General features: G+C 41.1%; 1 long non-coding RNA gene across 1 annotated transcript; it reads right to left on the bottom strand.

The window, feature by feature from the left end:
• Window positions 1–1,461: 1,461 nt before the first annotated feature.
• On the bottom strand, window positions 1,462–1,955 carry LOC133420832 (uncharacterized). The gene is made up of 2 exons (XR_009770636.1): window positions 1,769–1,955; window positions 1,462–1,572 (listed from the first exon to the last, which is right to left on the bottom strand). It is a non-coding gene; the product is annotated as an uncharacterized LOC133420832 (long non-coding RNA).
• Window positions 1,956–7,947: the final 5,992 nt, after the last annotated feature.

The following is a 7,947-nucleotide window of genomic DNA, read 5'->3' as shown; positions in this document are numbered from 1 at the left end:
AAATAAACATGCATAAAACTGAGAGACAAAACAGGCCGAGGCCGAGTGTCGCCTGAGAGACAACTGACCACAAACTGTGTTCTGTCTGCACATCTCAACTTGACCACATTTCATCTGTTACTTTGCTACCTTAGTTGTGACAATCAGATGCTGCAGTTTGACGTGTAATGAGCCAAAATCACTTTTTTGTGTTTGAGCACACATTTGGATATCTGAAATGATAATCTGGAAGGACCAATGTAGATTCATGCTGTTGAATCACAGACCAGATGAGAGAAGAAAGTAGGTTTTGTCCTTTAGTTATTTAGAACATGTGGTGAGAGCAGGTGATTATAATCTTGACTAGTACACATGAAAGGCTAACTTTGAACAACAAAGAGGAGCAGAAACCCACAGTTTGATAAATACTTTACTAAAATAAATAAATACTTTTTAAAATATAATTGAAATATTTCAAATACATTTCCCTGAAAGAACTTTTGGATTTTTGCATAGCTCCTTTTGTTGCTCATACTATCTAACTGCTTAAACAGATGTTATGTGCTTATAACTCTTGTGCTCTTAGCTGCTGCCTGTCTTGGTCAGGCCTGTCTTTAAAAAGGGATTTTAGATCTCAATAATTTCTTTCCCTGGCTAAATAAAAGTTAATAAAAAAGTGGGTGGGGGTGGGGGGGGGGCAGGCTCAAGCTGCACAACCAGGAAACATTTATCAGTTGCTGATATAACTGCATGGGAGAGGAAATAGTGTGGGACACCGGACAATACATCAATTATATTCTAAAGTACCATCTAAAACTTTACTGTGGGGAAGAAAGTTTGGAAGAAATGGGTGATGCGAGATCTGGAGAGAAAGCAAAAAAGACCAACCAGACTTCTGTTACGGTGTCTTTGGTTAAGGTCATTTACATTTCTATGATGGCAGCATTAATGCAGAAACGTAAATTGAGAGTTTGGAAAAAGTCCTCATGTGCTCCACAGACACCCAGGCATGTTTGAAGAAGACAACGCATAATCTCTCTGCAAATGCATACTTGCACAAGAAGAGGGTAACTTGCTGGACCGTCCTAGTACTAGAAGATTAAAGGCTTCACAGTAACAACAGTTTTTTTTTTTTTTTAATGTGTCAAGAAAATAGATATATACTGTATATTTAAACAAAGTCATTTAAGTTGATGGGACAACATGTGACATTGTTAGTATTTCCAGTGCTATGAAATAAAGATCAAAGTAAAAATAGGCGAATGAGAGAAAAAAACACAATAAGGTAGGAGGTCACAATGGATGCTCCTGCACAAGAAGAAAAACAAATGAGCAGGGTTTGAGAGATGCAGTTGTTTTTCTGTCATCTCCATATGTAGAAGATCAGGGATTACACTGCAAGTACTGGGTTTAACAGATTGGTTGAGAACAATATAGAAGAAGGATAATGGTAACAGGTTCATGGCTTCAAATCAACAAAGAGTCAGCAACTATTTGAAAGTGAAGAAGAGGATGCACATTGGATATGGATTTGAGGGTTTAAAAAGAGTCAGGCTGTTCCTTGTTGAACGCGCTGGGCGCAGACTCAGAGTCCTGAGTTTAGAGTAAGAGAGAAAAGGAGAGATTTAAATGTTAAAGAAGAAAAGACAGGTATGAAGAGGCATATCTGCCATATTTGTAACTTTCTTAAGCATCAAAATCTCCTTTAAAGTCTAATCTGACATAAGATCTGAGCCATAAAACAAAAAGCTGAATAATCAACATTATGAATCCGTGCTGTTTCACCAACCTGTTGCTGTATGTTCAATGCAGGACTTTGCCAATGCTGGTAATGGATTTCTGGCTGGATGGAGAGAAATGCAGGGAACCTGCACTCTGCTATGAAGTCCTCAAACACTTTGGCATCAAAGGAAAGAAGAACAGAAGATCCATCCACTGATGCGGCAGAGAGGGCTTCAGGATGCAGGTTGGCAGCTCTCAAGAACCAAATACACACAGACCTGACCAATTGGGGTCCGATAATTCACAGCTGGGTCAATGCTGAAAGGCAGGAAACCGTCAATGATTACACCTTTGGTCGTTTCCTCCCTGCAGACTGTATAATATATGCTCAGTGTAATTAGGCGAAGCAGTATGCAGAAAAGAGGTAGCACCTCACAGCAGTGCAGTCATAAATGAAAGTAATGATGCATGTCTGGGTTTACACTGGGTTCAAACTAAAATGAAAGCTTTGTGTTTAATATTACAGACACTCAACAGTTTCAACAGGCTTCTGTGGTGCACCAGTCAAGAAGCAACCTGCTCAAAGGAGTGAACCTAATGCACAAAGTTAAAGGGCATTTGCACAATAGTCAAAAGCATTTTATATTTTATTATGGCACAAATCATGTCAAGCATCAAAATGAATGCAATACAACAGTTCAAGCTATGCATCTTCTAATTGCATTTGCAGACACAACATGTGATGCTGTGTTCAGATGCTTCACACACACTTTATAATTGTGATACAGCTTAAGATACAGAACAGAGCTGCTGGCCATGTGATCAAAAAACATCGCATTGCAGCTGAGAACTATGTCATGTATGCAACATACATACACACACACACACACACATACACACAAGGTTCCTGGTTCTTATTGCTTCCTCCCTGGTCTGGCCATGAGAGGAAGCTTCCTCCCACAGTCCAAAACCATGCATGATTGAGTGTGCTTGTATGCATGGTTGTTGTCTGTATACTGTATGTAGCCCTGTGTGATAGACTGGCAACCTGTCCCTGCCCAGGGTCTATCTCTGGCTTTAGCATGCAATGAGCTGGGACAGGCTCCAGCAGACTGTGAGCCTGTACAGCATTAAGCGGTATAGAAAGTGGATGGATAGAAACATAGTGTGCAAACGTAACACTGTCAGGAGGTCCTGTGCATTTTTAAATGTACTTTTAACAACTTTAAGAGGTTTTAAAATTACTCTTACAGCCTCAGCATCAAGCCAGTGCCTGAAGGACTGAAAATTAAACATGATTTGACCACTGACCGTGAGAAATATAGCAAGTTAGCAGGAGAGCTGGCCAAAATAGCGCTTTTTAGACAACGCTAACTCAACCTTGTCTCATGAAACCTTTTTCTCTGCGGTTTTAACGGATTAATCCTAAATGGCACCTCCCACCCCGGATGCTACACGCCTTGAATGTCAAAACCGTGGAACTAGAAGACAGAATCTACAGGCTCTCCCAGATCCATCAAGCCAGAAAATGATGGACACCATCTTTTTTGGTACTGTGAGTTGGACGGACCCAGTGCTCACGTCCTGCAGACACTTTAAGGGCCTTGACTCAAAGAAGGACTCAAAATGCACGACTCCAGGAACAAAAAGAGTATTTATTCAAAAACGGAGCAAAAGGGTAATAACAACAGAAAAACACTCTTGACGAGGAAAAACAAAGGCTGAACAAAAGCGCTCTCGGGGAGGATCAATCTATCACAACTTCAAGTACAATATAAATCTGGCGACGTGACGACACTTGACATGAGGCAACACACAGGCAACAAGACAAGGGGAGACACAGACTATAAATACATGAGGTAGGGGAACACAGGTGAGCCAATCAGGGGCGGGGTTGACAATCACAGTGGAGGGAAAATCACACAAAGGGGGGAAGTCAGGATCTGAAACGAGAGGGAGAAGGTGAGTATTAAAATAAAACAGGAAGTGCATGATGAGACTGGACATAAGCACACAATACCACAAGGACTAAACATGAAATGAACACAGACATGAAACACTAAACCTGAACATGACTGGCATTAACACATTTGGCGAGACACAACAGACACATTCAGTTGGAGTCTGTCAGGAACGGCGTCTTGGCCGCTGCCCCAGGTCTCTTGCCCTCTGACACCCGCTGCTTTCCTGGTGCCACAGTCCAGGTAATCCTGAAGAATCCTGCTGTGATCACCTGCTCGATTAAGAGATTGATTTTACATGTGGGTTTTGAGTTAATCAAAATGGATTTTAATGAACTTTTTTCGCTTTTTAAAAAAAAAACATTTTGAATGGAGATAGGGTGAGGAGCTCTGTCACCCGGGAGGAGCTCGGAGTAGAGCCGCTGCTCCTCCACATCGAGAGGAGCCAGCTGAGGTGGCTCGGGCACCTGTATAGGATGCCCCCTGGACGCCTCCCTCGTGAGGTGTTCCGGGCATGTCCCACCGGGAGGAGGCCCCGAGGAAGACCCAGGACACGCTGGAGTGACTACGTCGCTCGGCTGGCCTGGGAACGCCTTGGAGTCCCCCCGGAAGAGCTGGAGGAGGTGTCCGGGGAGAGGGAAGTCTGGGGATCCCTGCTCCGACTGCTGCCCCCGCGACCCGGACTCGGATAATGCGGTGGACAATGGATGGATGGATGGATGCATTTTGAATGGCTGTGGATTGTCTGTTTTTATTTTTGGAGTCCTCCCCTCACTGAATCGCTCCTCGGCCTCAACATCTGGCTCCAGCCAGCGTGCATGGTGAAGACATCTGGTTTTATTGAGAATTTGAACCTGTTCTAGAACCAGTTTTCTGTTTCCAGGACGGGTGGTGTTGACCCAAATAAAGTGGGCAGTCGTGATATACAGTAGCCGCCAAAACGACCATGACCACCTTTGGCGCCCCCTGCTGTCCAGCCCCTGCATCCACTCACCCCATCAGAACTATACATATACATATATACATATATATATATATATATATATACATATATATATATATATATATATATATATATATATATATATATATATATATATATATATATATATATATATATATATATATATATATGTATGTATGTATGTATACATACATACATACATACATACATACATACATACATACATACATACATACATACATACATACATACATACATACATATATATATATATATATATATATATATATATATATATATATATATATATATATATATATATATATATATATATATATATATATATGAATTAATGAATTAATGAATGAGTTTTATTTTTGTGTCATGTCCGAAGACCCATCCCTTATAGCAGTGATTCTTAACCATGGGGCCGCGGCCCAACGTTGGGCCGCGAGCGCCCTCTAGAGGGCCGCAAAAAGAATTAAGTTTTGTACGTGTGGGCCGCGAGGGCCGCGGGACTGCATAGCAACTCCCAACCAAATGAGGAGAAGACACTCAGCTAGCTGTACGTGTAATAGTAAGAGAAATGGTGTGTATTTACAGAAAAAATCATTTATTTTGCACAGAGTAGGTTTAGATCCACCAGGATCAGGGATTCTACGGCATAGGCTCTGCGTCGATTTACGCAGAACCATAATTCAGGCTTAAGGCGGACGTAATTGAAGCCACAATGAGAAGGGGGAAGGGGGGCGTGATTTGCCAGTGATTGCCCGGCGGCGGCTCCGTGGTGGGACACATGGGGTGGACGGGGAGACCTGGGGCTCGCTGCCGAGAAGGAGACGAGACTCCCGGGGGAGCTGCCCCGCCGAGGCGGGCCGGAGAGCCGCCGGAGGAACCGCCCGACTGAGCGGGAGCCGACGCGTCCCCGCGGCCGCGGATGTCGGCTGCCGCTCGGTCGGCGGGCTCCGTCGTTACTGCTGAAGATGCGTGGGCTGAAGTGTCTGCTGGACTGGACTGTTGTTGCAAAAGCATCGGAAAGTGACTGGGCTGCAGCGCGGAGAGCTGCGGGCTCGTGCCCGTCTGATCAGGCTCGGATGAAGCCCGACACGCTGAGTCCTGACAACTGATTAATTTAATATCTTAAATAAATACAATCTTAAAACACCCATGTTTGAGTCCAGATACAGCTGTGAGGCAGCTTTCTCCACAATGAACATAATTAAAACTAAATATGAGCACCTTCTCATGTGTATGAGAACCTGACACCATCCAGACCAGATTTAAAGTCCTGGCAGGAGAAGAGCTCAGTTCTCTCACTGAACGACAGAAAGTGGGGGCATAAGATTATAAGGGGAAGAAAGACAAACTGCAAAACTGTTAAATTGTTAAGATGTGTTTATATTCATTTATTATAAAAATGTGTTGAGACAATTAACAAAGAAAATGGGAAATTCAAACTGCTGGTAGAGAAATAAAATAAGATAGCATTTGAAAAATAAAATAAAATAAATTTTATTTTTAAGAGAAAAAAATATGTGTAATTCAATTACACATGTTAAGTGGCAAATATTTTTGAAATGTACTTTTTTTTAATATAACAGTCAGATGCAGATGTTGATACAACTATGAGGCTACTTGAATATATACACACAAATAATATATATATATATATATATATATATATATATATATATATATATATATATATATATATATAAAAATTATATATATATATATATATATATATATATATATATATATATATATATATATATATATTATGATGTTATGATGCTTGAGTAAATCTTCTCTAAATGGACATCTTAAAGTTTTAGTCGAATACCCCTGCTATACAATTTTAATATTTAATGGGCCCCGGGCCACTCTGTACTGAAAAAATTGGGCCCCAAGGTCAGAAAGGTTAAGAACCCCTGCCTTATAGGATTACAAGACACCAGAAACAGAAAATCATCAATATACAATATCACACTCACTTAATTGGGAGCTACACAATGTACACCAGAAAAACAAAATAAATAAATCAAATTAAAAAAATAAATAAAATAAAAATACTTAATATATCTTTCTCCCCAACAAAAACTGAAGAAGAATGGATATTTTCACATAGATGTTACTTTTCTTTGTTCATCCCACACTTTCTCTAAATATCATACTTTATATAATGATTTTAATAATTTCTGACGCAACTCATCATACAGAGGACAATAAAATACAAAATGAAACTCATTTTCAATATCATTAATATCACAGTAAGGACAAATCCACTCTTCTTCTGTGACCCCCCCGATAACGTCCTGTCTCAAGGTGCAGAGGCAAGATTCCAGAACGGATTTGGGCACATAGTGATTGTTGTCTTTTAGATAACGAGGCACAAACATACTTTTCACAGCTATAACAACTTTTTATCATACTAAATATTCTTAATTTTGGTTTATACAATATGTCCTGTGACCATTTGATCTGATATACATTAAACAAGGCTTCTTTAGCCAAAGAGACATTCACAACGCTCACATTCTGAAATACATGCAATGCGCCAATTCTCATAAATATATCCTCTACTTCACTTGCCCATGCACCTTTTATTGTGACATCCCATTTTAATATTTTCTTGGCAATTTTATTCTCTGGCATCTTCACCATTCTGTTCCATAAGGCTAACATGCCACCTTTCCAACATACCTCACACACACACATGTATAGCCCAGGACTGATGCATGTTTTTGCAAGGGAACACGGGGAGAACATGCAAACTCCACCTTTCACCAACCCCAGCCAGGGTGTGGGTGCTGAAGTCATTGGGGGGTAAACACACCCTCAACCCCCCACAGCGTCCCCGGCGGGAATCGAACCCAGGACGTTCTAGCTGTGAGGCGGCTGCACTACCAGCTGCACCACCCCAGAAACAAACCAAAACCACCCTGAACAGAACCATAACCCCCTCAGAAACAAACAGAAGCGCTTCAGTCAGAACCAAAAAATCACCTCAGATCTAACTAGAACCAGCCTGTAGAGAACCAGAACCACCAAACACACCCAAAACCACAGACACATCCAGAACCCTCCCAACACAACCAGAACCACACTGAATAGAACCAAACCAGACCAGTGGTGAACCAGAACACATCTTCACAAAACCAGAACCACCCAAACAGGAACCTCCCCAAACACATTAAGAACCACCAAAGACTAAACCAGAACCACCCAGATTGAACCAGAAGTACCATCCCTTCTTCTTCTTAAACTTAAACTTTATTTATTTGTATAGCACCAAATCATACAATATAAAATACATGGTGC

The sequence above is a fragment of the Cololabis saira genome, chromosome 2 (genome assembly GCF_033807715.1).
Source record: "Cololabis saira isolate AMF1-May2022 chromosome 2, fColSai1.1, whole genome shotgun sequence".
NCBI lineage: Eukaryota > Metazoa > Chordata > Actinopteri > Beloniformes > Belonidae > Cololabis > Cololabis saira.
This window is presented reverse-complemented; position numbering and strand designations above follow the sequence as displayed.